This window comes from Papio anubis, chromosome 6 (assembly GCF_008728515.1).
Source record: "Papio anubis isolate 15944 chromosome 6, Panubis1.0, whole genome shotgun sequence".
In the NCBI taxonomy this organism is placed as follows: Eukaryota; Metazoa; Chordata; class Mammalia; order Primates; family Cercopithecidae; genus Papio; species Papio anubis.
Window position 1 is genome coordinate 39,025,132 of NC_044981.1, and position 25,400 is coordinate 39,050,531.

Below are 25,400 nucleotides of genomic sequence, written 5' to 3' on the forward strand. Positions count from 1 at the left end.
AGGGAAAAGGGAAGGAGGAACTCCAGCATTGCTGGAGGCATTGGGATATAGAGCCAGGAAAAAGAGCCTAGGGACAGCCACTGCCAAAGATGCTCAGCTGAAGCAGGAGAGAGCCGGGAAGAAATACCCCAACCTCTCTCTCCCCTGACCTTTGATTTCCTGCCAAGCTTCCCAATTGGACACCAAGGACAGGGAGGCCTGGATGGTACTTTTTGTATCAGGCTCAGAAAGTAAAGGGATTCCTGGTACATCTTGGAGGGGCATGTGCTTCCCTCCTCGGTTCCAGTTTTCTTGCTGAGTCCTCCAAGGACATGACCGATGTCTCATTCCTCTTGGTTCCCCCTACCCCATCCCAGGCTGAATCTGGTAACTAGCACACAGTGCACATTTTCTGGATCCATACAACACAGTGCATGTTTTCTGGATGCATACAAGACCTTGTTCCAGACAGGTAGCTTACAGAGCCTCATCTTCACAAGTAAAAGAAATGTCACCCTCCCTTCTAGTGGCTGGTTATACTTCTTTCATGACTCAGTTTAGACATCTTGATTTTTTACCTGAATCACTCTAACTGAAATTGAAATTTCTCTACCCTCCCATTCTGTAGTGGAGATAAGGCAGTGGCACTCACCTTTCTCTGGAGCCCCTATGCTGGTGCAAGGGCTGGATTGAGGCATCACCCCTGCTCTGCCAATGCGTGACTAAGGATGCTTGTGGCACTGTCTGAATATTAACTATCAGTGACTGGGAGATACTTGTTGGGGGGGAAAAAAAAAACAAACTTCTGTTCCTGTGAAACACTGAAGAATAAATAACCCTAAAGAGTCTCCTTGAGCCATGCTTCCAGGGAAATTGAATTATTTCAGCAGAGCCAGTCCTACCTGAGTCCCCTACAGGAGAGCAGACCTTTCTCCACAGCAGCCCTGCCCCTTTTGCTAGGCAGTCTCCAAGTGCACAGATCCCACACCCTCTCTCCTGCCCCCACCATGTAGAACAGAACGGGTCAGCAAGGTCTCAAACTGAAGGCAAACTGGGGCCGAAACTATTAGCGTCACTTAAAATTCACTCTCCCCCTTTCCTATTGTTCTAATACTTTCACTCGTTAATTGGATACATGATCATCATAAATTCAAAATAAAGACCACTTTTCCAGGCTGGGCACAGTGGCTCAAGCCTGTAATACCAGCACTTTGGGAGGACGAGGCGGGTGGATCACCTGAGGTCAGGAGTTCAAGACCAGCCTGGCCAACATAGTGAAATCCCACCTCTACTAAAAATACCAAAAACAAACAAACAAAAATTAGCTGGGTGTGGTGGCGGGCACCTGTAATCCCAGCCACCCAGAAGGCTGAGGCCGGAGAATCACTTGAACCTGGGAGCTGGAAGTTGCAGTGAGCCAAGATAGCACCATTGCCCTCCAGCCTGGGTGACAGAGCAAGACTGCATCACAAAATAAATAAATAAATAAATAAGACCATCTTTCCTGGCCTTCATTGCAACTAGGTATGAACTTTGTGATCAAGTTTTGGTCAATGGGATGTGAGCAGAGATAAAGTGTGCAACTTCTGGAAAATGTCTTTAACAGAAAGAGAGCATGCTCTTCTTCTTCCCTCCCCTTGACTCGCTGGATAGAAGGTAGACATAATGGATGGGGCTCCAGCCGCCATCTTGGATGATGAGGTAAGGTTGAAAATAGAGGCCATAGATAGTGGAGGAACAAGATAGATGGAGCTTGAATACCACTGTAACACTTTAGCAGTCTAGAATTGACTCCTTCTGGATTTCTTAGAAGTGAGAAAGAAATAAACTTCTATCTTATTTAAGCCACAGCTATTTTGCTCATTTGTTTGTTTTCCACTACTACAGACTAAACCTAATTCTAGTTGACATATTCATGGACTAAATCTAGTCCCCAGGTATATTTTGTTTGCCTACACAGTAACATTTAAATATTTTAAATTCAAGCCCAGCATTTTAAAACAAATAGAGTTTTTTTAACATAAAAATTTGAATTATGACTTCTAAAATGATGGAAGATCTGACACCTTTGGGCCTCCAATTTCAGCCCAGAAAGCCTGGAAGAAGCTGAATAGCACCTGCCCCTTTCAGCTGGGGCATGGATCCTTCTGTTCAACAGTCTCTCCTGAGCCCACTTCATTCTGCATTCCTGCCTGGCCCCTCCTGGCCCTGAGTTTTAGTTCCTGGGGCAGATATTCCTGTTGTTCACATTCAGTTTCCTGGGAACCCCACAGCCCTCTGGAGAGCCCTTCTTTCCTGCCTTCTCTGCATGAGCTATGGGGAGCCTGGCCTCCCTTATATACCTTCTGGAACCATCCTGAGTCTCACTCTCTGGCACAGTCACGGAGTGGGAGCATTTTCCTGGAAGGAACTCTATCTGAAAGCAAAAGCAAGGTGGAGGTCAGAGAGCATCCTGGAACCACAGACTTTACAAGTGAACCAAAGCCATGTCTGGGACTGGGCAGTGACTCGCCCTAGGCCATGAAGCAAGTCTGCAGTAGAAAAGAAGCAAGAGTAGAGTTTCCTGAGTCCCTGGCCCAGTGCACCAAACTTCTTTGCAAGTTTGTGTAGAAAAACTTCCCTGGAAAAAGACAGTTTTTCTGTTATCCTCAAATTTAAAAAAAAAAAAAGTCCCACTGTGTCCAAATCCAGGCTGTGGTGGGAGTGTGTGGGCAGAAACCTGCATATTTTGGTGAATACAGCCCATCCGCCTCCCTCTTCTGGACCCTAACCTCCAAAATGCCTGTGATAGGGACAGAGGCCTCCACCTCATGCTGAGAGCGGCTCTATTCCAGTACCAGGCTAGGAGTTTCTTCTCATAGAGGTCATAAGTTGTCATTCTTTTTTGTTTTGGTATCCCTGCTGCTAGCAAAGCACCTAGTACCTAAAAGAGGCTAAATAAGTATTTGTTGAATGAATGAATGAATGAATGAAATAGCAAAAGCTCGGGGCCATATGTGATGAGCTCCAAGTGGCTGGCCCAGTCACAAAACTTCACCTTCCCCCTCCCAGCTTCCTGTCCTTGGGAGTCAAATCACCAAACACTCCCAAATGAGGGGTTCTGAGCCAGCTGGTTCCAACCACTGTCCTTCCATCCCCTCTGTGGACCCCTTCTATGCTTCAAGAGAGAGCCCAGAGGTAACTTCTTAAGTGGCTGTAGTAGCCTCGCCCCAGGATGCAGCCCCACTGCACATGGTCTCTGCTGGGCCACAGGGGCTGACTGAGGCACGGTGCCACATTCCAGTGCCACAGAGATCAGGAGGAAATTGTCCCACTATTAGGGCCCATGATTTGTCTCTACAAGCAGCAAAGTTAACTAGAACAGCTAATTAATAAGAGAAATGTGCAGCATCTCTGTTATTTTTAATTCCTCACCCACATGAAAGCATTATTGGTCTACCTTAAAACTAATTCATACCCAGTTGATGTCCTTATCTCAGGGTTGCCAGCTTCAGGCTGGATGTGAAGGAACTTCTGCTGCTGATTTCCTAGCCCTTCAAATCATCTCTAAGTACATTAGAGTCACATAAACAGGACATGTAATGAGATAGCCCTACTTTGCTTTGATACTTTTAATTACCAGCCTGAGAAATGCAGGGGAGAGAGGAGAGGCCCAGGAGAGATGCCTGGAACCTGATAATGCATGCATGTTGCCTGGTGACACACACATGTTGCCTAGTGATACACACCTGTTGCCTGGTGATGCACACATGTAGCCTGGTGATACACACAGGCGGCCTGCTGCAGAAACAAAATCAAAACCAGTCAATTCTTCCCTGGGAAGCTTCCTTGCCTCATAAGCACTGATAGTTGGCATCAGCAGAGAGATAGGAGAGCACAGAGAAGAGACGTGGCATATGCCAACTCAAGGCACACAGAAAAAGGTTAGTTTTTTAACATCAAGATTCCTTCTCCCCACAGCATGCTGTGGATTTCTTAATGGAACTTCCCTGGTGGCGAGATGCCAAGCAGGGGCTTTCTTCTTCCTCATGCAATCATTCAACATTTGTTGAATTAGTCATTCAACAAATACTTTTTGAGCACCTACTACTTGCCAGGCAGTGTTCTAGTTATTAATGATACATCAGTTAGCAAAAGAAGCATCAATCCTGGCCCTCATGGAGCATCCATTCCAGCAGAGAATGCTGGACATAAACAATAAGCATAATAAATAAGTGCATTGCAGAGTTTGTTAATGTTGTGGGACAATTATCCATGGCCTTTTGAAATTCTGCACATCTCATTCTGATTTATCCTTTGCAGGATGTTTGCTACACAAACATCCTTGAAAGCTAGAGATAGTATTTCCCTTTGCAGCAGAATGTGGATGTATTTACTATCCAGTTTCTAAACCATTGTCTCTTCTGAAGAAAAGGGGAGGCGTGCTTATTATCTGTCATGCAAGATTCAGATTCCCTGAGCTTGCGTTTCTTTCCTATAACCTAACCCACTGGAGATGGCCCCTGATCCTTTTCACATCATCCTGTAGGGATTGAGGCTCATTTGAGGAATTGGTATGAGGATTATATTAGATAAGGTAGGATTAAAATCGTCCCTGACTTTAGTAAAGTCTCTGATCAATAACACTGCCTCTGCCCCCAGAGTCATTCAGGTCAGCTTCAACTTGTTGCCCAGGGTCATTGTAGATGATATGATTGCCCTAGACTTTGTCCTGGTAGGTGAAGGTAGAGTCTGTGCAATAGTTAATACTTCCTGTTGCACTAGGTGAGCCCCCGAAAGGAAGAGGCAGCATATTGGTAGAACTTATATAGACAGGGCTAATATCTGAGTGTCCCTGAAGGTTTTCCTGACTGGGCTTCCTGAGGTGACTGCTGATGACGCTCATCTCCCATCACAATGACTCCACATCTTCCAGCGTTGTGCTGAAGATTTTTCTCAGTTCTCTTGGGATGCTGCTTTCATCGCCCTAATTAGGTTGCAAGCCCAGGGCAGGTACCAGGTCTCCGAGGGTATCCAGTCTGTCATACGCCTGGCAGAATGCTCTACTCATCACAAACCATCAACAAATTCTCAGTGACAACAACAACAAGAATCCTACTTAATGCCAAGCATGGTGCCTGTCCTTAAGTCACATAACCTGTGGATGGGTTGGCGAGGAAGAGGGAGTCATGCTGGGGCTGGGCTGTTGGGGCCACAATGTCCTTCTCTCTCCCCTCCAAGCCTTTCCTCCCTCCAGTTCAGCCTGCCCTGGCCATCCCACTCCCCAGGGGCAAGTCATACCCATTTCCCCCACCCTTTTTGGCAAATGAAGGAGCCATTTCCCCACCCAGAACTCAGCCCTCATCCCATACACCCAAGCATCCCAGGAGAGAAGGAGGTGGGGAAGCTGCTTAAGTACTTTCCACGTCTGCATCCTGCTCCCCCAGCCTCCGCGACTATTATTGGTAAGTGAACGAATTTTCTCTCCTGACATCTGTAGCTCTTAGCAGTGAATATATTTGAAAAACCCTTTATGATTGCTTGAAATCGTCCCTGCAATTTGATTCCTGATATTTCTCTTTACTCAGTGAGTGATTCTTTTAACTCATTATATCTTATACTGCAGACCTGCCCATCTCCCCCAGCAACACACACCATGGTGATATTTATCCCCCTTCTCCTACAACCTGCAGAGAAGTGTCCCTAGCAAGCCCCAGTGAAGGGCCTTCCTGCCCCCTCTCCACCCTCCCCATTTGCCTCCTCCACTGCTTCCTCAGCCTGCAGACACCCCCTTCTCTAAGCCTCACACCCCACCAGGGCCTTTGGGAACAGGACCGTTTCTCAGGGGAGAGGTGTCTTTTCCTCATCCACCTACTGCGAGCCTCACATACCACAACCTGCTTGTGCTCATGATTATTTCCAATTCCTTCCAGAACACTTAGCGTTCCAGCCTCAGCATGTAAAACAACTTTTCCTTCAGGGGAAAAATAAGGTTCGCGGATTAGAAATAATACCAGTGACTGTAATAACAATACAAATTAAAATGGGTCTCAGAATACTCAAGTGGCTGATCGTGGGTGGGGGTGCTGAGTGTCACAGACAGCCTCACTGGACCATAAAGATGTGGCTGCAATGGACCTTCCTGCTGTGGGAAGGAGGGCAGAGGAGGGAGAGGAGCAGGTGGGAAAGGTTCTAAAGGCACAAAAATGTAGTTGGATCTCAGGTGCACCCTGCAGATGTCTCACGACTCCAATGCAGCACGTGTCCAACCACAGTGTTAAGAGAGCAAATACACCCCCAATGGGGCCTTTCCTGCTCTCTTCTCACCACCAGGCATCCAGGATCCCCCTGGATTAGACCGAGATAATATGCCTTTTCAGTGACACCTGTCACTATGCCTCCCATTTATTTATTTATTTATGTTGCAGATAGTTACTGGTCACCTTTTATGTGTCAGGAACTATGCCTGGGGCTAGGAGAACAAAGAGGAATACGCCGGGTCCCTGCACAGCCCAGCATGGGAGATGGACACATAAACAGCCATGCCAGATCACAGCCTCAGCGGCTGGAGATGGAGTAGCCTGGAGGTCAAGAGCCCAGATTCTGGGGTCAGGCTGTCTGGATTTGAATCTCAGCCTCACTACTTGTTAATCGTGGGACTTCAGGCTAGTCTTTTCTGTGCCTCAACTTCCCCTTCTATAAAATGGGATATTAAGAGCATCTACCTCATATGGCTGATGAGAGTTAATATATGAAAAGCTTTTAGGACAGAGCCTGGCAGATGGTAAGTGCTATATGTGTCAGCTATCCCTATTAAAAGGAGGGATTTGTTCAGTTTCCCAGTACCTTTCCTTGACAGAGGTTTTATTATATTGATCATTATTTGTCCTTAAAGCTTTTGGTTCTCAGGACAAAAGGGAGACCAAATAATCTCCCTCCATTTCACAAAAGGAAGAGCTGAGACTGGCTTTGGAGAGACTGGAAAAACGATCTGGGGAGGAAAGAAATATCCTTAAAGATAAATTCAATCAAAGAAGCAGGGAGTGCCTTCTGCTGAACACACAGGGTGATTGGTGCCCCTTGATCTTGAGCAACTCAAATTCAGGGAGCAGCCTCTGTTTATACCCATGGCTCAGGAAGGGGTGTGGGATCAGGTTTCTTCCAGAGGGGCTCCTGGGGTGAGTTGACAAGAGGCCAAGCCAGGCTAAGAACAGACCCTCTTCCAGGCAGCCGCTCTGCCCCTAAAGGTCCATCTGCTCTCACCACCTGGTAGACATCTCCAGGTGCTTTGTTCACTGGACTGATGTGAGGGTCCCTGCTGCACCTGGAGCCTCCCCACCTGGGCTGGGAGGTTCAGAGGCTGGGCCATACTCTCCAACCAAACTGGAAGGTCCCACGGCTAGAGCAAGGTCTCCAGGTGTCTGTGGGTCTCTTTGCCCTCAAAATTGGCTCTGCCGGGAGGGCTCCCGTCAGACTGGGAGGGGGTGTGGGAAATGATTCACATGGTGTGAATCATGGGAACCTGCCCTGAGGCTGGGAGTGTCCTGTCTTCCCTGACAGGATGCAGACACACATTGCGTTCTCACGATGCAACCAGGCAGCCCTGCCCGCCAGACCCCACCTCCACATCCACAGGATCCCCCTGGGCTCATCCACAAGAGAATGTGGGCACAACTGGGGTGATGTACTTCTCAGAAAGGTCCACAGAGAGGAGCCAGAGGGTACCCCATCTCTATCCATCATGCAGGGAGGGGCCTCCATGAAATGCAGTGAAAGTTCCAGATACTGATTGCTTGGTATGGCTCTTAAAGCAGTTTGCATCTATGAAGCAGAAGCTTTTGCTTCAGTCCTACATGCTAGTCAGGATGGGTCTTACTTTCTCCATTTTGCAGATAAGGAAACTGAGACTTAGACAGGTAGAGAGGCTTACCAAGTGCACACAGCCAGTGAGGGTAGCACAGACTCTCCAGCCATGGTCTCTCAACTCCAAATCCAGTGCTCTTCCACAGCCCTCACTGTGTTGTGTGTGCGATTCCTGCTTGCATTTGGGTTTTTAGCTGGGGAAGAAGAGCTCTCAGCTCAGAAACGAAGAGCCAAGAGAGGCAGGCCCAATAGGAGAGGGGCATAGGGGCATCCATATCTCTAGAAGTCAGAGGCATTCAGGTGTCCCTTTCCTGGTCTGGTTTGACCCCAGTCGAGCTGCCTGGGGGGCGGAGTTGCAGGGTGAGTGCGCATGAGCTTTCTGGCAGACGGTGGTGAGTGAGCAGCTGCAGGAGGACACATGGCCCAGTGCGGTGGGGCTGCGGGAACCATTACTGCAGTGATTAATTAGGCTCCTTCCACGCGGAGCTGCTGGGTTCCCAGGGCTGCCTGTCAAAACTGCAGGGCTCAGCAAACTGCAGGGTACCAACCCAGAACCACCATCCAGATCTGCTAGCCTGGGGAGGGAGAGTGGTCCCTGACATGCTGAAGTTCTGCTCCCAGGCCAGGCTCAGGCCCTCCCCTGCCTGGGTGTGGGAATAATGGGAGTGGGTCATTTATTGCTTACATTGCTTACATAAAAAGGACCTCACTAGCTTAAACTACTATTTATCGAAGACCTGCTATATGCATCCACTAACTGTCATCAGTTACCATGTGTGATGGTAAGAAACTGAGATGAAGAAACTGAGGCTCAGAGGAGTGAAGAAGTTGCCTGAGGCTAGCAGTATAAATGAGGGGATAGAGTAGGGATCTGTCCTTCTAACAGTACTAAGACTCCTGCAGCAGCTTTATCAAGCCTCAGATAGGGGAGAAGGACCCACAGCCTTCAACCTAGGGAACCCTGAGACCAAGACCTCTTGCCCTTAGAATCCCTCTCTCTCAGTTATGTAAATCATTCAAGGGTCACCACAGACTCAATAATCTCACTCCTCCTTACATTCCCTCATCAGAGGTGCATGTGCTCTTCCTGTCTGGGGCCAGAGGCGGGTGTGATAAGTGAAAGAGTTAGTATTGGCACCTTCACCCAAGCACAGGTACACGGAAAGCCCCACCTGCAATTGTCCACGTTCATCTTCTCCAGATGCAAGCTGGAAATACCTAAGCAACAGATGATAGGTGATAGTCATCTTGGCTTTCATATCCCCATTCTCTACTTTAACAAACTGAGGTGCTCAGTGGTTTTAGGACCAGGAATTAAAGTCAGGTTGAAAATAAAGGCTAAGAGTGTCCATGAAGGGTCATCACCAGTAGATCACTTGTCCTTCTTCATGGTGTCTGGGCTCATGCCAGTATCTACCAGTCAACCAGGAGCATGAGTGTTGGGTGCCACTTGCAAGGGGCCAGCACATTAACAAAATGCAAATGTGTATGAGGTTGTCCCACCAAACCCTCACATCTGTGATGAAGTAGCTTCTGCACCCCCAAAGATGAGCTGCAGGGATGTGACGAGTACCCCAAGTTTCTGAGGACAGAAAAAGGTGAAGAGAAATCAATTGGGAAGAAGGTTGTATTAGCGTTCTCAGGCAGCCATAATAAAATGCTATAGGGAGATGGTTTTCTGTTTAAAAAACAGAATTTTATTTTCTTATAGTTTTGGAGGCTGAAAGTTCAAGATCAGGGCGCCAGCAGGGCTGGTTCCCTCTGAGGTCTCTCTCCTTGGCTTACAGATGGCCACCCTCTCACTGCTTCTTCATGGGGTTGTCTCACTGTGCACATGGGCTCCTGGTATCACTCTGTGTCCTCTTAAGCTCCTCTTCTTATAAGGAAATCAAATTGGATTAGGCCCCATACTAAACAGCCTCAATTTAACTTAATCACTTCTCTAAGGACCCTATTTGCTAGTCTAGTGACATTCTGAGGTACTGGGGGTTAGGGCTTCAGCATATGAATTTTGGGGGGATGTAATCCAGCTCAGTGTTCCACCCTCTGGAACCCCCAAATTCATGTCACATGCAAAATACACTTACCCCCACCCTAACAGTCCAAAAGTCTTAACCCATTCCAGTACCAACTCTAAGCTGCAGCCTTGTGACCAGGGCCCCAAATGGCTGAGGATGGGTAAAGATGGAGAAGCAGTCAAAAGGGGGCTGAGGGGTCTCGCAAGGCTGAAGCTCCATAAAGTAGAGTCTAATCCTTGGGTGGGACTGGCAAGGATGTCCCCAAAGTAAATTGCCTGACCCCAAGATCTCACTGGGCTAGTACTATCCTCATGGAGGAGGACCAAGTTAATGAGGAAGGGGTAGGATGACAGGCTGTGAGGATGAGGACAGACAGGTTGTGCAAGGCTTTGGGTATAAGAGAACTGCTTGCTCAGCCTCCCTATGGGAGCAGTCGTGTGTGTGTGTGTGTTTAAATGCTATAATCGGTTTACATTCCCTGTGTGTGCAACTCAAAGACCCAGGGGTCAGGGCAATAGATCTATTGATTAATATGTTCATTCAGTTCAAGATACAGAATGTGGGTCACTTTTGAGAAACATCTTGCTGGAGGCAGGTGCCTTTACCTCAAATGTCACCGGGCAGCTCTGCGCTGTGATCTCTGGAAGAAGGTATAGACCCAGCTAGGGTAGCTGGGAGGGACCTGACCCTATGGATCTTTCCAAAATAGAGGTAGACACCCTAGGACAATGAGCCCATAGACATATGGCTTCCAGGGTGGGGGATGTTTTAAATTTATCTCTGGAAAGCCTTTTGAGTCCAGCTCTGCCAACCCTAGCCTTGAGTAAGTGGTGACCTTGAGGGCCCTCAGAGTGGCAGGACCCTCGATCTGTGGTTTTCAAACAGCACCACCGGAGGAGCTTGTTAAAATAATAGACATCAAGGCTTTTGTCTTGAGATCTCCAGGAGTGAGGTCCAGGATTCTGCATTTCGACAAGCAGTTCAGGGAGATTTTATGCCCCACTCCCAACTGGCACTTGAGAAAAAGCCTGGATCCTCCACAGGCTTGTTCCCTTAGCAGTGTGACCAGCTGGAGAAGCTGGGCCCTAGAAGAGGTGCTAAGGCTGCCTGGTTGCACCCTACTCTGGTGACCCCATATGTCCTTCCAGGAAAGAGAGACCCCTCTAGGATAACAGGGGTTATTCCTGATACACCAGAGGTAACACCTTCCTACACCTCTCTCAATGCCTTACATCCAAAAACCCCCAGGAACCTATAGTTAAACAAATTAGGTGTATTACTTGATGCATTCAGAACATGAAAAATGGAGACTCGTGAGACATCTCAGTAAGAGGCTAGAGCTAGGAAGAAGCTATTATAGGATCTGGCTTTGGTTAGCTGACTTGGGGAGAGTCCAAGAAAGCAGACGTCTGCCCTGGACTGAGTGCTGTCAGAAAGCAGGGACAAGTCTGTGATTGGGTATCTCAATAAGTTTGATCTGTGGGGAGGACAGACTTAGAGTGAGACTAACACTGCAATTGGTAGAGAGGCAGCAGTCACTCACATTAGCTGGAGGAGGGACTGGTTGGTATTTTACAGTTTAGACAATGTTCATGTTTTGCCTGTATTCAGACATGATTATGGAATAGATTTGTTTCTGCCTTGATCCATTCTCATCACAGGTGGCTTTGTCTGATGTTGATGTTTTACTATGAAATTGTTTATGTTCAACAGGAGAATGCCATGGCCAGCTCGTGGACGTCAGGGGCTGCTTTTCTCTTCCTCACCACCCTATTGTTTCCCTGCCCAGCGAAATCGGGCTGTTAGTGCACTGTCTAAAGGAGGGACAACAGCCAATAAAACTGACCTTTTGTCTCCCGCCTCCCAACTACTCTGATTCCCTGTGTAGCTCCAGGTGTTCCTCCACCAATACCAAGCATGAGGTCTGCTGCCTTCTCAGTGATGGGTTCCCCTCCCATCTCTGTATTCACTGCCCTTCCCACTCAAAGACATGCCCTAGGGCCGGGCGCGGTGGCTCACACCTATAATCCCAGCACTTTGGGAGGCCAAGGTGGGTGGATCACTTTAGGTCAGGAGTTCTAGAGCAGCCTGGCCAACATGGCAAAACCCCATCTCTACTAAAAATACAAAAATTAGCCGGGAGTGCTGGTGGTCACCTGTAATCTCAGCTACTCAGGAGGCTGAGGCAGGAGAATCACTTGAACCTGGGAGGTGGAGGTTGCAGTGAGCCGAGATCACGCCATTGCCCTCTATCCTGGGCAACAAGAATGAAACTCCATCTAAAAAAAAAAAAAAAAAAAAAAAAAAAGACACGTCCTGTGCAAAGGAGACAGCCCCTCTCTGTTCCTTTCAGTCCTGATTTCACGTTTCTTCTCTGCTGCTGTGCCCTCTATGTCAGTATGACTGTCTCCAATGACAGCCCCTACGTTGCTCTCATCCTACAGTCCTTGGCCCAGCCAGAGCCTTCCAGAAGAGTAAGGAGGGGCATTAGATGATGTGTAAGATGTTGAGGTTGATGGTGTTTTGGTGTTTTTAGTGTTGATTTCAGTGACAGTGGCCATAGTGGTAGTGATCACATTAATAGTGGCAGTGATAATGATGGGGGAGTGTGTTAAGGATGATAGTGACAATGGTGAGATGATGCCATTGCTGGTGGTTGTGGTGGCAGTGGGAGTGATGGTGGGGGTCGGGGTAATAGAATTTGTGGCCATCACAGTGATGGGGATGGCAATAGTGATGGTTATCATAAAAATTCATTTATAGATTGAAATTCTTAAGATCCTTTCACAGTGTTCATGGAATAATCTCAGAGTTTATTAGGTTATTCTACTTCTTTCTTCAGGCAAGGAAATTCTAAATCAAGTTTCTCACGTTGCTCACAGGCAGACAGTAATGCAAAATTAAGCTGGTATGGCAGATCTCCTGTGGAGTCTACTTCCTCATCTGCAGCTCCACACTTGCCCCATTTCCAGGCCCATGAAAGGAGATGCAGGTGGCCACTGAATTTCTGGCAGTGCATTCAGGCGCTTACTGATGGGTGCTGATAACTGCGAGGCACCTGGGGAGACGCAAGACGATGGTCTCTGACAAGGTCTGTCATATGCAGCTATAGACAAGGATGGACACAAGGGCCTGGAACCCCACAGCTGAAGCTGACCCATTGGGTAGGGGCACACTGTGCGGATAGGCTAGACCAGAGAACTCAGAAGCCAAGATGCAAGTTTTGAGGAGCTGAATGTGAGTGAGCAGCCAGGAGTGAAGGTGGGGCTGACAACCTGGGATGCACAAGACTGAGGCTTCCAGGGAAGTCAGTCACTAACACAACACCTGAGGAAAAGGGCCCCGAAACCAGGTCAAAGATGCCCCTGACAGTGGACTGTTACACACACCCTGCTACAGGATCACCCTGTGACTGGCTTCTTGGGGCAGGAAAAGCCTGGGCCTGAAGTAAAGGCTGTTACACCCCACCCTGGGAAGTCTGAATCATACCCCCCACAGTCTCCATGACTTCATCCCTCTTTGGGACACTCAGGACTCAGAGCCACAGAGTTCAGGAGCTTGAGGTTTGCAGAGATCCCCAAGGAACTCTTGAATTCTATGGTGGCCTTTGAGATGTTTACCATCCAGGGAATCAGTCACATATTTCCCAAATAGAGACTGTGTTCTGACCCAGTCATGAAAACATAAACCACTCTAGATATTTCCAACAGTAATCATTTAATATAGGAAACTGGTTACCCAAGTGGTGGAAGAGCTGAGAAGCCAAAAAAGGGACAGCAAAGCAACCAGCTGTTAGCAAGAACAGAAAGCCACTGTGACCCTTAGGGCTGGCTGGAAGGACAACAGGAGCTACTGTTTCCAGAAGCTAGATGCCAAGTCTGTTTGGCAGAAGGTGGGACTGTGTTGGTTACTCAGCTACCTTGAAAACACTCATTAAAGCAGGAAGACAGTGGGAGAAATACTCTAGCTTCTCACCTTTTCTTCCCTGCAATCTCCCATTATTTCTCTCATTGTCTGACCCTGGCAAGAAGCCAGTTGGCAAGGAAGGCTAGGAAATGTAGTGTGCAGAAGGGCAGGTACTATGGTTTGAATGTTTTTGTTCTCTACAAAATTCCAGTTGAAACTTAACCTCCAGGGCAACATTATTGGGAGGTGTGGCCTTTGGGAGCGGTTGAGTCAGGAGGGCTTCACCCTTGTGAATGGCATTAGGTGCCCTTATAAAAGGACTTGACAAAGGGAGTTTATCTTTCTTGCCCTTCCACCTTCTGCCATGTGAGGATAGTGTTCCTCCTCTCTGGAGGATATGGTGTTTGAGGAGCCATCTTGGAAACAGAAACCAAAGCCTTACTAGACAATCAACCTACTGGTTTTTTGATCTTGGACTTCCCAACCTCCAGAACTGTGAGAAATAAATTTCTATTGGTCATAAATTACCCACTCTGTGGTATTCTGTTAGAGCAACACTCAGGGAGTAAGACAGCAGGAAATGGATTCTTAAAGCAAAGAGGCATTGACTACCATATGTTCCAGCCTTAGGAAGTTGAACTGTGTTGGGATCTCAGAGGGTCAATGACTAACACTCCTTTTTCCACACCTAGTTCAGGGTTTTCTAAGAAATGGATATAGAAGTCAGGCAGATGGAGACCAAAATATTACCTTTAGCCTATTGAAACAGTGGAGAAACTGGCATTAGGGTCTCTCAGCCGGGTGGGCTTGCTAACACCTTATTCCTGAACTTGACAGGCTCATTAAGTCTCAGGCAGAGCTAGAAGTCAGCAGTCCCAGCCCTGTGGTGGGGAGGAGCAGAAAATACATGCCTTCTGTCAGCAGAGAGATCTCCAGAGTGGAGTATACTCAGATCCTGTCCCAAATTTCCACTCAGAGAAGTCACCTCCTCCCCAGGATGGCCATGAGGGAAGCAATGAAGGAGGAGAAGATTGTTGCTCTGATGGAGGCCCCTCCACTTGGAACCAGAGACAGGGCGACATGAAACCCTAGAGTCTCCTATGGGGAATGCAAAATCACCTCTACAGGATCTCTGCCAATTGGCTCCTCAGCATCTCTTGAAAATCGTCAGTGATGGAGACTCAGCACCATCCAAAGTAGTCCTTTCTATCTTCACACAGTTCTGGTGGTTAAAATGTTCTCTATGTTAATCTAAATTGTTCCTACAATTTCTATTTCTCCCTCTGGGGCTTCACATAATACATCTGATCCTTCTTCAAGGAGGTTACTTAAAGAAGGCAAGTATATCATCCTGAGATTTAACTTCTCCAAGTTAAATACTTCCAGTCCCTTTTATGTGATCCTGTATGTCCAAGGTTTTCCAACTGTTCAGCACCTACTCACCTCTTTCTGGGCAAATTAAATTGGCCGAGTCATTTTCAAAGCATGGCACCCAACCAGTCACACCAAGAAATCACCCATCATCACTACCATACAAGTGACTATTGTGGACACTCCCCTGAAGGGGGATTTTAAATTTACCATTTATAATAATACTCAGTGGCATAGGCACAATTGTTCCCCATTTGGAACTGGAGAAACTGAGGTTCAGAGAAGTTGTGGCCTGCCCAGGACCACATAATTAGCCAATGACTCACGACTGTCTCAGGCCACGTTTGTTCTGCTATGACCCACTGTTTTCAACACTAAGGGGTAAAGCAATGAGCAGCTGTCAGGTTCACAACTACACCAAATGTCCTGCTCGTGGTCAGGTTCCAGGCCATGCTGAGGTTCAACAGGAGTGGGCGGCGAGGCAGATAGCTGAAAGAACACTCAGGGGGCTGTAAACACATGAAATGTAGTTTTATCCAGCAGCTCTCTCATCAGGAACTTATGCACACTAGCTCTCTCACACTGTCCACCTTGTCTCAACTGTCTGCTCTGGCTCTGCAGCTCCTCTCAGCAGCCAGCTCTGTGGCTCCTGCTGCCCCCAGGCCGTCACCTGTATGCCCTGGCTTGCAAGGCCAGCTCTGTCAGGGTCTGCAGCTTAACTCTTTCTATCTGGTCACAAGCCAGTTCCTGGCTCCCCCACTCCCACTCGCCCCACCTTCACGGCAACAGGCTCTCCCTTACAGAGGTTAGTAGTGTTATTCTCTCTCGGTGGGCGCGCATGTGAGCCATGCCATGCCATGCCGTACTGTGCCGAACCGAGCACCGTGCACAGCGTCAGCAGGGCAGTTATACCTTCTACAGACAAGGATGGCATAGAGCCAAGGGATGGCCTTCACGTGCTATGGCAACATGGCTGTGATAACAAGTGGAGTTCTACACCTCTGCTCTAAACTCTGAGTCACTCTGGATGTTTACCTCGGCCTATCCTTGACCAAAGCACAGCCATGTTCCTTAAAGCCACCCACTTACAGACAGTGAAGTGGATGAAGCCCAGTGGAGAAGTGAGATCCTGTGGCTCTCCATCCACAGGGCTTGAGAGGAAGACAAAGGCAGGGGAGCCAGAGGGATCCTGAGCCCAAGGGCCCTTCTCCACTTAGATGTGGGCACTGTGCCTTGTTGGCCCCGCAGTGACCCTGCCTTTTTGGCTGGGGGAAATGACTCAGATCCAGGACACCTGGCCCAGCATGTTCCTCCCGCAACAAACCCAGAGGAGGGAGGCACACAGAGCAGCAGCCTCTCCTGGCTTCTCACCAACCGGAAACCCCGAAACACAGAGCCACAGTTTTATCATGTTTATTTTAATATGTTTTAGGCAAATAGCTTCAATAGAAATGCTCATCTCTGAGTGCAGCTGAATAAAGCCCTCAGCTTTTCCCAGTGCTTGAGACAGAAAGGAAATCACATGTTAATAATTCATCAGAGGTCTTTGTGTGTGTCTCTGTGTGTGTGTGTGTCTGTGTGTGTCTAAGGCTACTGAGAACAAGTCTCATATTTCTCATTTATAGGTCTCTGATATCATCCGACAGAAATCCGTTCTTAAGTGAAATATTGATGGGTTTATTCTGCCATCTTAAGCGTGCCTCCTAAATTGCTGTAATTAAGGCTAGCAAAGAGGGGTGGCAGCAGAGAGGGTAGAGCAGGGATGCTGACGCTAGACCTGAGAACGCATACACACACACAAATCACACACACGCGCACAAACCGGCTGGTGGTTAACAGTCAGCTGCCCTGAACAGAGCTGAGGGCTGGATTCCCGAAGAAGAGTCACAAAAAGGCAGCTTAGACTCCTGCTCCTAGACTGAAGCCCCTTCTCCATCCAAATCCACTTTGGATCTAAACCCTCTCACCTGACCCGTTATAGTGGTCGCATGATAATTTCGGTGGCCACAATCTGTTTGTCACTTGTGGACCAGCACTTCAGAAGACTCTGACAACCGGGTCTCTAAGACGAGGAGATGACCACGGGGGAAAAAGCTACAGTCCCTGCCCCAGGAAGGCCACTCCAGGTGGTCTGCCCATGAGCCCAGCAGCCTTGGGGGTGGGAGTGTTGGTGTCTGTGGTTGGAGTGAGTCTTGGAGGGCAGTAAGGGATGGGAGACAAGGGACTGAGGAATGGAGCCCCAAGGAGATGTGGGCAGGCCAGGAAAGACAGGAAATAGTAACACCGGAACACACAGCAGGGAGTAAAAGAGATTCCTGTTTTCAAACTCTAGTTTACTGCTCCACAGCTCAGAGGGAAGAAAGGGCCTGAGAGCGTGTGTGAGTATTCCAGGGGGCCTGGCTATGCTTGTTTGGAGCCTGAAGAGTTGTTTCTTTCATGTTCCTCTTCTATCTCCTTCTGACTATGTGTTCCTCCTTCTCTCCCTCTTCCTTCCTTTCTCCTTCTGTCTGTCCCTTTCTCCCCCTGCCCTTCTTCTTCCCATCATCCTACCTTCTTTCTCTTTTTTATTATTTCTTTCCCAGGAAGAATCAGAAGAAATTGGTAAACATTTATCAGAGAGGCTTTAATTAAAACGTGAAACACTTAGCTGCAGCCCAAGTTCCTTCCCAGCACTCTGTCCTCTCAGCAGTTAATTATTTAAAGTAAAGTAATGTGGGTCCTGTTCTGTATATGAGATTACCATAATAATGGAAGGTAATCATGCTATAGCACTGGCTCAGGGGAAACCTCAGTGGGCTGTCTCCGGAGGACTCATTTGATATATCTACTCAGGTATCCCTTTCCTTCTAGGTCCCTAAGTGGAAGCAAGATGCCAGAGCACCCTTCTCCTAAAGACCCTTTCTCCCTACCTGAGAACTCTCCTTCTTAATTAGGAAATGCAAGCACTATAGAAGGAGTGGAGATAATGGGATCAAAGTGTGGTGATGGGGAAAGTATTCTTTTTAGATGACAGTGGCAAAAAGTGGGCAGAAATGGAACCTGCTTGTGGCATGAAAATGGGGGCAGAATGTTGTTATTGGTAAAGTGTTTTCAGCAACCGACACAACAGGACACACACCAGAAGGGGAGGCTGTTGCCTTTCAGATTAGGGGGTTGGAATGAGAAATCGGGTCAGGGTAGTAAAAGAAATCAGACTTGGAGTAGAGTCTCCAGAGGAGCTGTGAGTCCTGATCATATGCATTCATTCATTTATCCATTTATTTCTTCATTCATCAACTGTTTGTTATACATGAGCAATGTGCCAAGCACTGTGTAAGGCACTGGGGCCAAAGCTGCAAATGAACAGTCCCTGGCCTAAAGGAACAACCCAAGACCATAGCACCTGCATACAGCCTTGGTCTCTAGCCTTATCTTCCTGAGACAGACACATGTCCTCAGCATTGCTAGGGTGCAAAGGTCATCAGAGAATGACAGTTGTGGGAGGATAGGGTGGGCAGGACAAGATGGCCTCTTAGAACCATTCATTCTAAGACAGAGAGGTACACGGATTGCAGTGTGTCAGACCTAGAAGGCCTTCAACACCACCGGGTTAGTCCAAATGTCTTGGAAGACTGAACTCAGAGAGAAGATGACACAAAGCCACACAGCTTGTCTATGACTAAACCGAAATCAATCAGGACAAGCCCTACAGACACGAATTAAGGGGCAAAATCACACAGAAGATATTGTCCACAATATTGTACCTCTCAGATGCCCAAGAAGACCAGGTTCTCATATGTGCCCAGCACCTGGCAGGATGCCAGGCACATAGCAGGTGTTCACTCAGAGCTTACAGGGCATAAGGAGAGTGTCTGAGCCAGGCCACCTCCCTGGTCAACCTAGCTACATGCTTGGAGGCAGACCTGGAACCAGAAACTGTGGCATAGAGAGCATAGAGACATTAAAGGAAAATGCATATACCTAGTCCGCAATCCTCTGTGCACGTGTGTGTGTGTGTCTGTGTGTGTGTGTGTGTGTGTGTGTGCGCGCGCTATTTGAAAAATGTGACTATGTTTTTGGGGGAGTGGGGTGGGAAAAATTGACCTTACTTATGGTGCAGAGCACAGGGAAGCATGGGAGAGGGAGAACTCAACAGATTTGGATCCAATTCTCATTTCAAACTCTTAGTTGCTGTGCAATCTTGTGCAAGTTACTAAACATTTTGAGCCTTGTTTGCCTCATTTGTAAAATGGGCATAATAAACCCCAGAAGGCACAAGAATCAGGGTATGTGAAGAGCTGTGGGTACGGTGCTGACACACACAAGGAGACTGATAAAAGGTATCATGGCAGTTATCACCTTGGGCTGCTAGGACAAGAGCCAAGCGTCTTCTGAATAGGCACCACTCAAGTTGGAACAGGTGACCCAGGAGTTTCACAGACTGTCTGGGTTTTTCTTTTGTTTCTTTTTTTCTACTGGATAATTCATAAATGCAATCACTTGCTTGAGGATAACTGGGAATGAACTCACATTTCCCAGCATGAGGCATAAAAAGTGAAAAATGCAAGAGGAAAAGAAACATCATGTCCTTCAGTTTCCAATTTGCACAGCACATTCTCACCTATATAATCTCCATACTCCAGCTTTCTAGCCTCCATCTCCCAAAGAGCCAAGAAGGCATGGTGCAGGGTCTGTGGATCCCCGAAAGGATATGTTGCCTTTCTGTTCATTTTTCTGAAGAGAGTCTGTAGCTTTCCTGTAGACTCCCCATCCTCAGGGAATCCTTAGCCTGAGCAAAGAAGACACAACCCTGCATCAGGGAGCCCCAGCCTGAGGGGGAGACACAGCCCTTCCCTCAGGGAGCCCCAGTCTGAGGCCAAGCAGCGTGTGCCCACTGAGCTTTGGGCACTGGAGAGAGATATGACAAAGGCAGGGTCCAAGCGGAGGACTCAGGGCCAGGCCTGCACCTGCGCCCCCCGCCCTCCTCTGCAGTCCTCCAAACTTGAAGGCTTGTGCTAAATTCAGGCAGACCCTCAGCAAGCAATTAGTATTCTAAACATGAAATTAATTTGTCCTACAAATATGAGAACCTAGTAATTTGTTTCACTTTTATTTTATTGTCAGATAGGATTCATTTTCTACATGATTTTATGGTTGGATAGGATTCATTAGAAATTTTTCTCCAACTACTTCTCTTTAAAAAAAAAAAAAATCCCTTTTCTGTGCAGCCAGCGGCTGAGCTAGCCTTAGCTTTTCCTTTTAATACTCCTAATAAGTGCCCATTTCCACGCAAAGTCCATTGCTATAGCCCCAGGTTGTGCACCTCAGTTTCACTTTAATTTCCAACTCTGAAGAGCCTGCTACCGAAATGGAGATAAATCTTTCTGGAAGCTCCTGCAATGGGACCTTTGATAATGGAGCGGTCAGGACAGTTAATGGCTCTGATGCTTCTCCGTGTTATTTACTGACAGCATGATCCTCACTCAATAACAACTATCATTTATTTAGCACCCACCTGGGCCAGTTGCTGGGCTGGGTCACTTAAATTCATTACCTGCTCTCCCTTCAACCTCTGCCTGTTCCCTCCTTGCCATCAGGCCACTGAAAACAGACCCCCTAAGGGTAGGCTCAACCCTGTCTGAATAGAACCAAAAAATGCCAACCCTAGCCTATCTTCCAAGGCTGCTTCAGCTTTGACCATAGTCTCTGCTTGTCTGATGTCCTGCTTACTGACCTCAGCTGTGCTCTCAGAACTAGGCCTCTGCAAATCTCTTCTTTTATTATATAAGCAGGCACTTGGGCTTCATCTCGCTCATCAGACTAGATAATGAGGCTATACATCCTCCATCATATCGGCACAGGCTAGCTCTCCCCTCTCAGACTGGGTGAGGTGAGACTAGACTCTCCCTGAGGCCAGGGAGTGTCTCCCCACTCAGACAAGGATCATACTACCAAGACTGGTAGGGTCAGAGTCTCAGGGTCACTCCCTCCCACATAGGGCAGTTCACCTTGTCACATTTTCTCACTGCACGCCTTCTCTTTTTATAGCACAGACCCCAACTGTAATTAATCATCTACATAATTGTCTATTTAGCATCTATCTTGCCCTCTGGGCTATAAGGTTTGGGCAGGCAAGGACAAGATTGGCCTGCTCACTGCCATATCTCAGCACCTGCCACACTCTCTGGCACACAGAGTTCCCCAATAACTGTCTGCCAAATGGACAAATAAAAGAATGAAGTGCTCCAGACACACACACTGTCATAGAGAACCCAGGACTCAGAACTCACATGTCTGTCAGGGCTAGATAAATTTCCTAAAGAATGCTGAATTATCTCACAGGGTTCTCCCAACAGCTCTGTGAGTTGGGCACTCAAAGGCAAGGCAGTGGAAGGGTAAGAAGCAAGACCACCTGGATCTGGAGCTCACTTTTGCTCCTCTCCAGCTTGTGATCTTGGGGAAGTTTTTAAATATCTCTGTACCTTGACTGCTCCATCTGTACAAATGGGAATAATAATAGATTTGCCTTAATTTCATGGGCCAGACCCACTCCAGCCTCAGGGTCTTTGCATTCTTTAGGACAGGGACCCAGGGCAATCAAGTCATGACCATAATGTGTTATAAACACACCTTTGCCACCAGTCACCTCCATCTTGGACAACACCTAGATAGTGGGTGTTTCTACCTGATCCAGGGTTAAAGAATAAGGGACTAGCTTAGTCTACGTACTCTGAGAAACAAATGCCGATAATGTAAGAGAGAATAACACAGATGTAGATTGCCTAATACGTGTAAAGCACTCAGAACAGCGCTTAGCACACAGTAGGCATTCAATTAGTGTTAGCTACTATTACCATTATTAGCATCACCTTTGTGCAGATGTGGAAACTAAGACTTCAAGAGGCTAATTAACTTGTCCAAGGTTCCAGGGCTAATCGATGGGCAAGCAGGGCTATGAATTCTGAGTTTGGACTCCTGGTCTGGAACTCCAATGACTATCAGACTTCCTTCTCTTCTAGGATAGAGCAGTTGGGCAATGCTCATTGAGAAGCATCAGAAGGAGTCTTAGGAGGAAACAAGTTACTTCTGGTGTTACAGCCTTGGAGAAATTAACCAACAAGGGCTAAATCCTGCTTCTGATGGACAAGAGGAGGAGTGATAAGAAGAAAACCATGAAAAGGCTTAGTCCTGGCCTCCAGGAAAGATTACTGTGCTTTAGGCTGAGAATGATGTCTCAGGATTGCCACAAGGCCCTACCAGATCTGGCCCCTCAACTCTCTGAACTCAGCTACTATGACTCCTTGCCTTAATTCCATGGGCCAGACCCACTCCAGCCTCAGGGTCTTTGCATTCTTTAGGACAGGGACCTGGCGATCAAGTTACAATCATCATGAGTTATAAACACACGTTTGCTACCAGTCACTTCCATCTGGACAATGCCTAGACAATGAGCATTTCTGCTTGATCGAGGGGTTGGAGGATAAGGGACTGGGTTAGTCTACGTCCCCCGAGAAATATATGCCAGGAATACAAGACAGAAGATATGTCTATGAGTAAAAATAGGGAAAAGGCTGGAAGATGCTGGGAGAACTGTCAAATTACAGTGCTGGTCTGACCCCTGTAGAGGAGAGTGAGAAGGAAGGAAGATTGAGTGAAAAAAATCTTAGTCTCAATGCAGCTTGAAGAAAGTTAGACTAGTGGGGTAAGGCCAGTGTGGGTTGTCCGGGGAGAGAGTTAAACCAAAGCCAAAGTCTCCTCTTCCCCATCTGGCAGGAATGGGTCTGCCTTAAGGTTCCAGCCATTGTCCCAGTCAGTTAGTGGATAGAAGCAGCCAGGGAGAAGCGTGGTCTTAGCTCCAACATAGCAGTGAGTTCAGAGCTCAGCAGCTGGGGCTCTCAGGTAGTTGTGCTCCCTGCAGAAGATATAGGAGGTGCAATTTCATAACTGCCACAAGCCAGACCCCTACTTCTGGGAAACCCATCTCAGAAGTTTTGTCAACCAACACACTCCCTACATCCAGTGCCCTATCAAGTGAGGTGGCCTGAGATTCCCTCCCCAAGGCACCACCAGGCATCAATGCTAGAGATAGGGCGAACACACTGGGCCATTTCTTTCTGGCCACAGGTTAGTCTCCAAGAGCCTTGCTAGAAAAACTCAGTGTCACCCCAGAGGATGGCTAGGGGCTTCCACCTCCAGAGACAATGGTCCCTAGGTCTGAGTTCTGTTTTCACGTTTCCTTTAGGAGACGTCTCTGTCAGATCTTCTGTGGCACAGGCCCAATCAGTTTACCATGATGGGAAAATGTCAGGGTCCAGGTGCTGGGAACTCAGCAGGCCTCAGCGTCAGTCAGCTCCTGCTGTGACCGGCCTATTCTCTCTCCACAGGGAGGTTTCAGTGCCTCCTCACTGGTCACTGTGAGGCTTAAACAGGAGAAGGCGGCTGAAAACAACCAGCTAAGAGCCAGGCTCCCCACAGACCCTCCTGCAAGGGGGCCTCCCTCCCTGTTTCTCTCACATCTCTGATCTTACGCTCTCCGGCAGACATGCTGCCTCTGATGCCAACGCAATTTGCTGGTTACATAACACGCATCTTCACTGGTGGCAACTCTCACTCACTGGAGAGGTTCCAAATTAATAATCTATTATTCATGCCAGCCACAGTCTTTCTCCACAGACAACCTCAAAAGGAAAGAAAGACTATATGCAAAGAAAAAGAGAGGGGAAGGCCATCCTTGCAACCAAGCAGGGCCTGAGAGCTAATATCTTCTGAAGGCACAGAGACCAGGACAGATGCTTGGCAGGGGCCACTGACCTGACAGAGCCCTTCAAGTGTCTCGGAGGAGTTTCTGTTCTTTGTTTTTGTGAGACCCAAGGTCACCAGCAGAAGAATCAGGGAGGGAAGCAGCTCCTGGAGCCTGAGGAGCTCCTGGGGGATCTCAGAACCAGGCTAGGTCGATTAAGCCTCCCTGACCTTTGACATCACTACAGCTCCCACGTGAAGACCCCTTCCTAGATTCTGAGGTGGGGCTGGTGGACAAGAAATATAAACAGGGAGGGGACAGACCCACAGACTCCCACAGTCTCCCAGTCTACCTGATTTCTACCCCAATCTGTGGGACTGTCTCCTCCCTGTTTATATTTCTTGTCCACCAGCTCCAATCTATGGAGCTCCGGTCTGAGGGGAGATGCAACCCCGTCCTCAGGGAGCCCCAGTCTGAGGGGAGGTGCACCCCCATCCTAAGGGATCCTTAGTCTGAGGGGATGAAAAAGCCTTTGCAAAACTATAACTGAGGAACTTATGACAGTGAAAGAAAGAAATCACAACTGACTGACTCCATCTTGCTTCTAACCTTTAAGCTGTCCTTGTTCATTCCTGGGCGTAGGCTGAACTAACTTTGGGAAGGAATTTGGTTCATGGTTTGACTCTGAAACAAAATTGAAAACAGCCCTTTCCCAAAAAGACCCCCTTCTTGCCTGGGACCACCTTTGCAGAACTGACAAATTAGCTACAAGATTAGAAATTACAATGTAGGGGTCCTGCAGCCTCTGGCTCCAAGAGTCTGAACCTCCCCAGATTGCTCCTGGGGATAACATCGCTATTGTAAAGTCTAAGATCAGTGCTTGAGATACTCTGCAGACCCCGCACTCAGTGCATCAGTTGACAACCAGTTCTGCCACCCCACCCAGGAACAGAAGACAGCAGTAAAACCTCATTTCAACCCCCTATGATTCTGTCTCCAACCTGACCAGTCAGTACTCCCCACTTCCCAAGCCCCTACCCGCCAAATTATCTTTAAACACTCTGGTCCCTGAATGCTAGGGGAGACTTATTTGAGTAATAATATAACTCTGGCCTCCCGCACAGCCGGCTCTGCCTGAATTACTCTTTTTCCATCACAATTCCCTTGTCTTGATAAATTGGTTCTATCTGGGCAAGGTGAAGCCCTTGGGCTGCTATAGGGAGATGCAGCCCCGTCCTCAGGGAGCCCCAGTCTGAGGGAGACACAGCCCCATCCTCAAGGAGCCCCAGTCTGAGGGAGACACAGCTCCGTCCTCAGGGAGCCCCAGTCTGAGGGAGACACAGCTCCGTCCTCAGGGAGCCCCAGTCTGAGGGAGACGCAGCCCTGTCCTCAGGGAGCCCCAGTCTGAGGGAGACACAACCCCGTCCTCAGGGAGCCCCAGTCTGAGGGAGACACAGCCCCGTCCTCAGGGAGCCCCAGTCTGAAGAGGACACACTCTCCCAACCTCAGGGATTCCCAGTCTGTTAAGAGATAAAATTCCTTCCCTCAGGAGGCTCCTATTCTAA

At 48.1% G+C, this 25,400-nt stretch overlaps 1 long non-coding RNA gene across 1 annotated transcript in view; it reads right to left on the reverse strand.

Annotated features, from left to right (window-relative positions):
• Positions 1-5,623: 5,623 nt before the first annotated feature.
• The window catches only part of LOC103883665, a 53,959-nt gene continuing 34,182 nt past the window's right edge, over positions 5,624-25,400 (reverse strand). Inside the window, exon 6 of the long non-coding RNA XR_645971.4 lies at positions 5,624-9,403. This is a non-coding gene — a long non-coding RNA (uncharacterized LOC103883665). The remainder of the gene's footprint in view (positions 9,404-25,400) is intronic.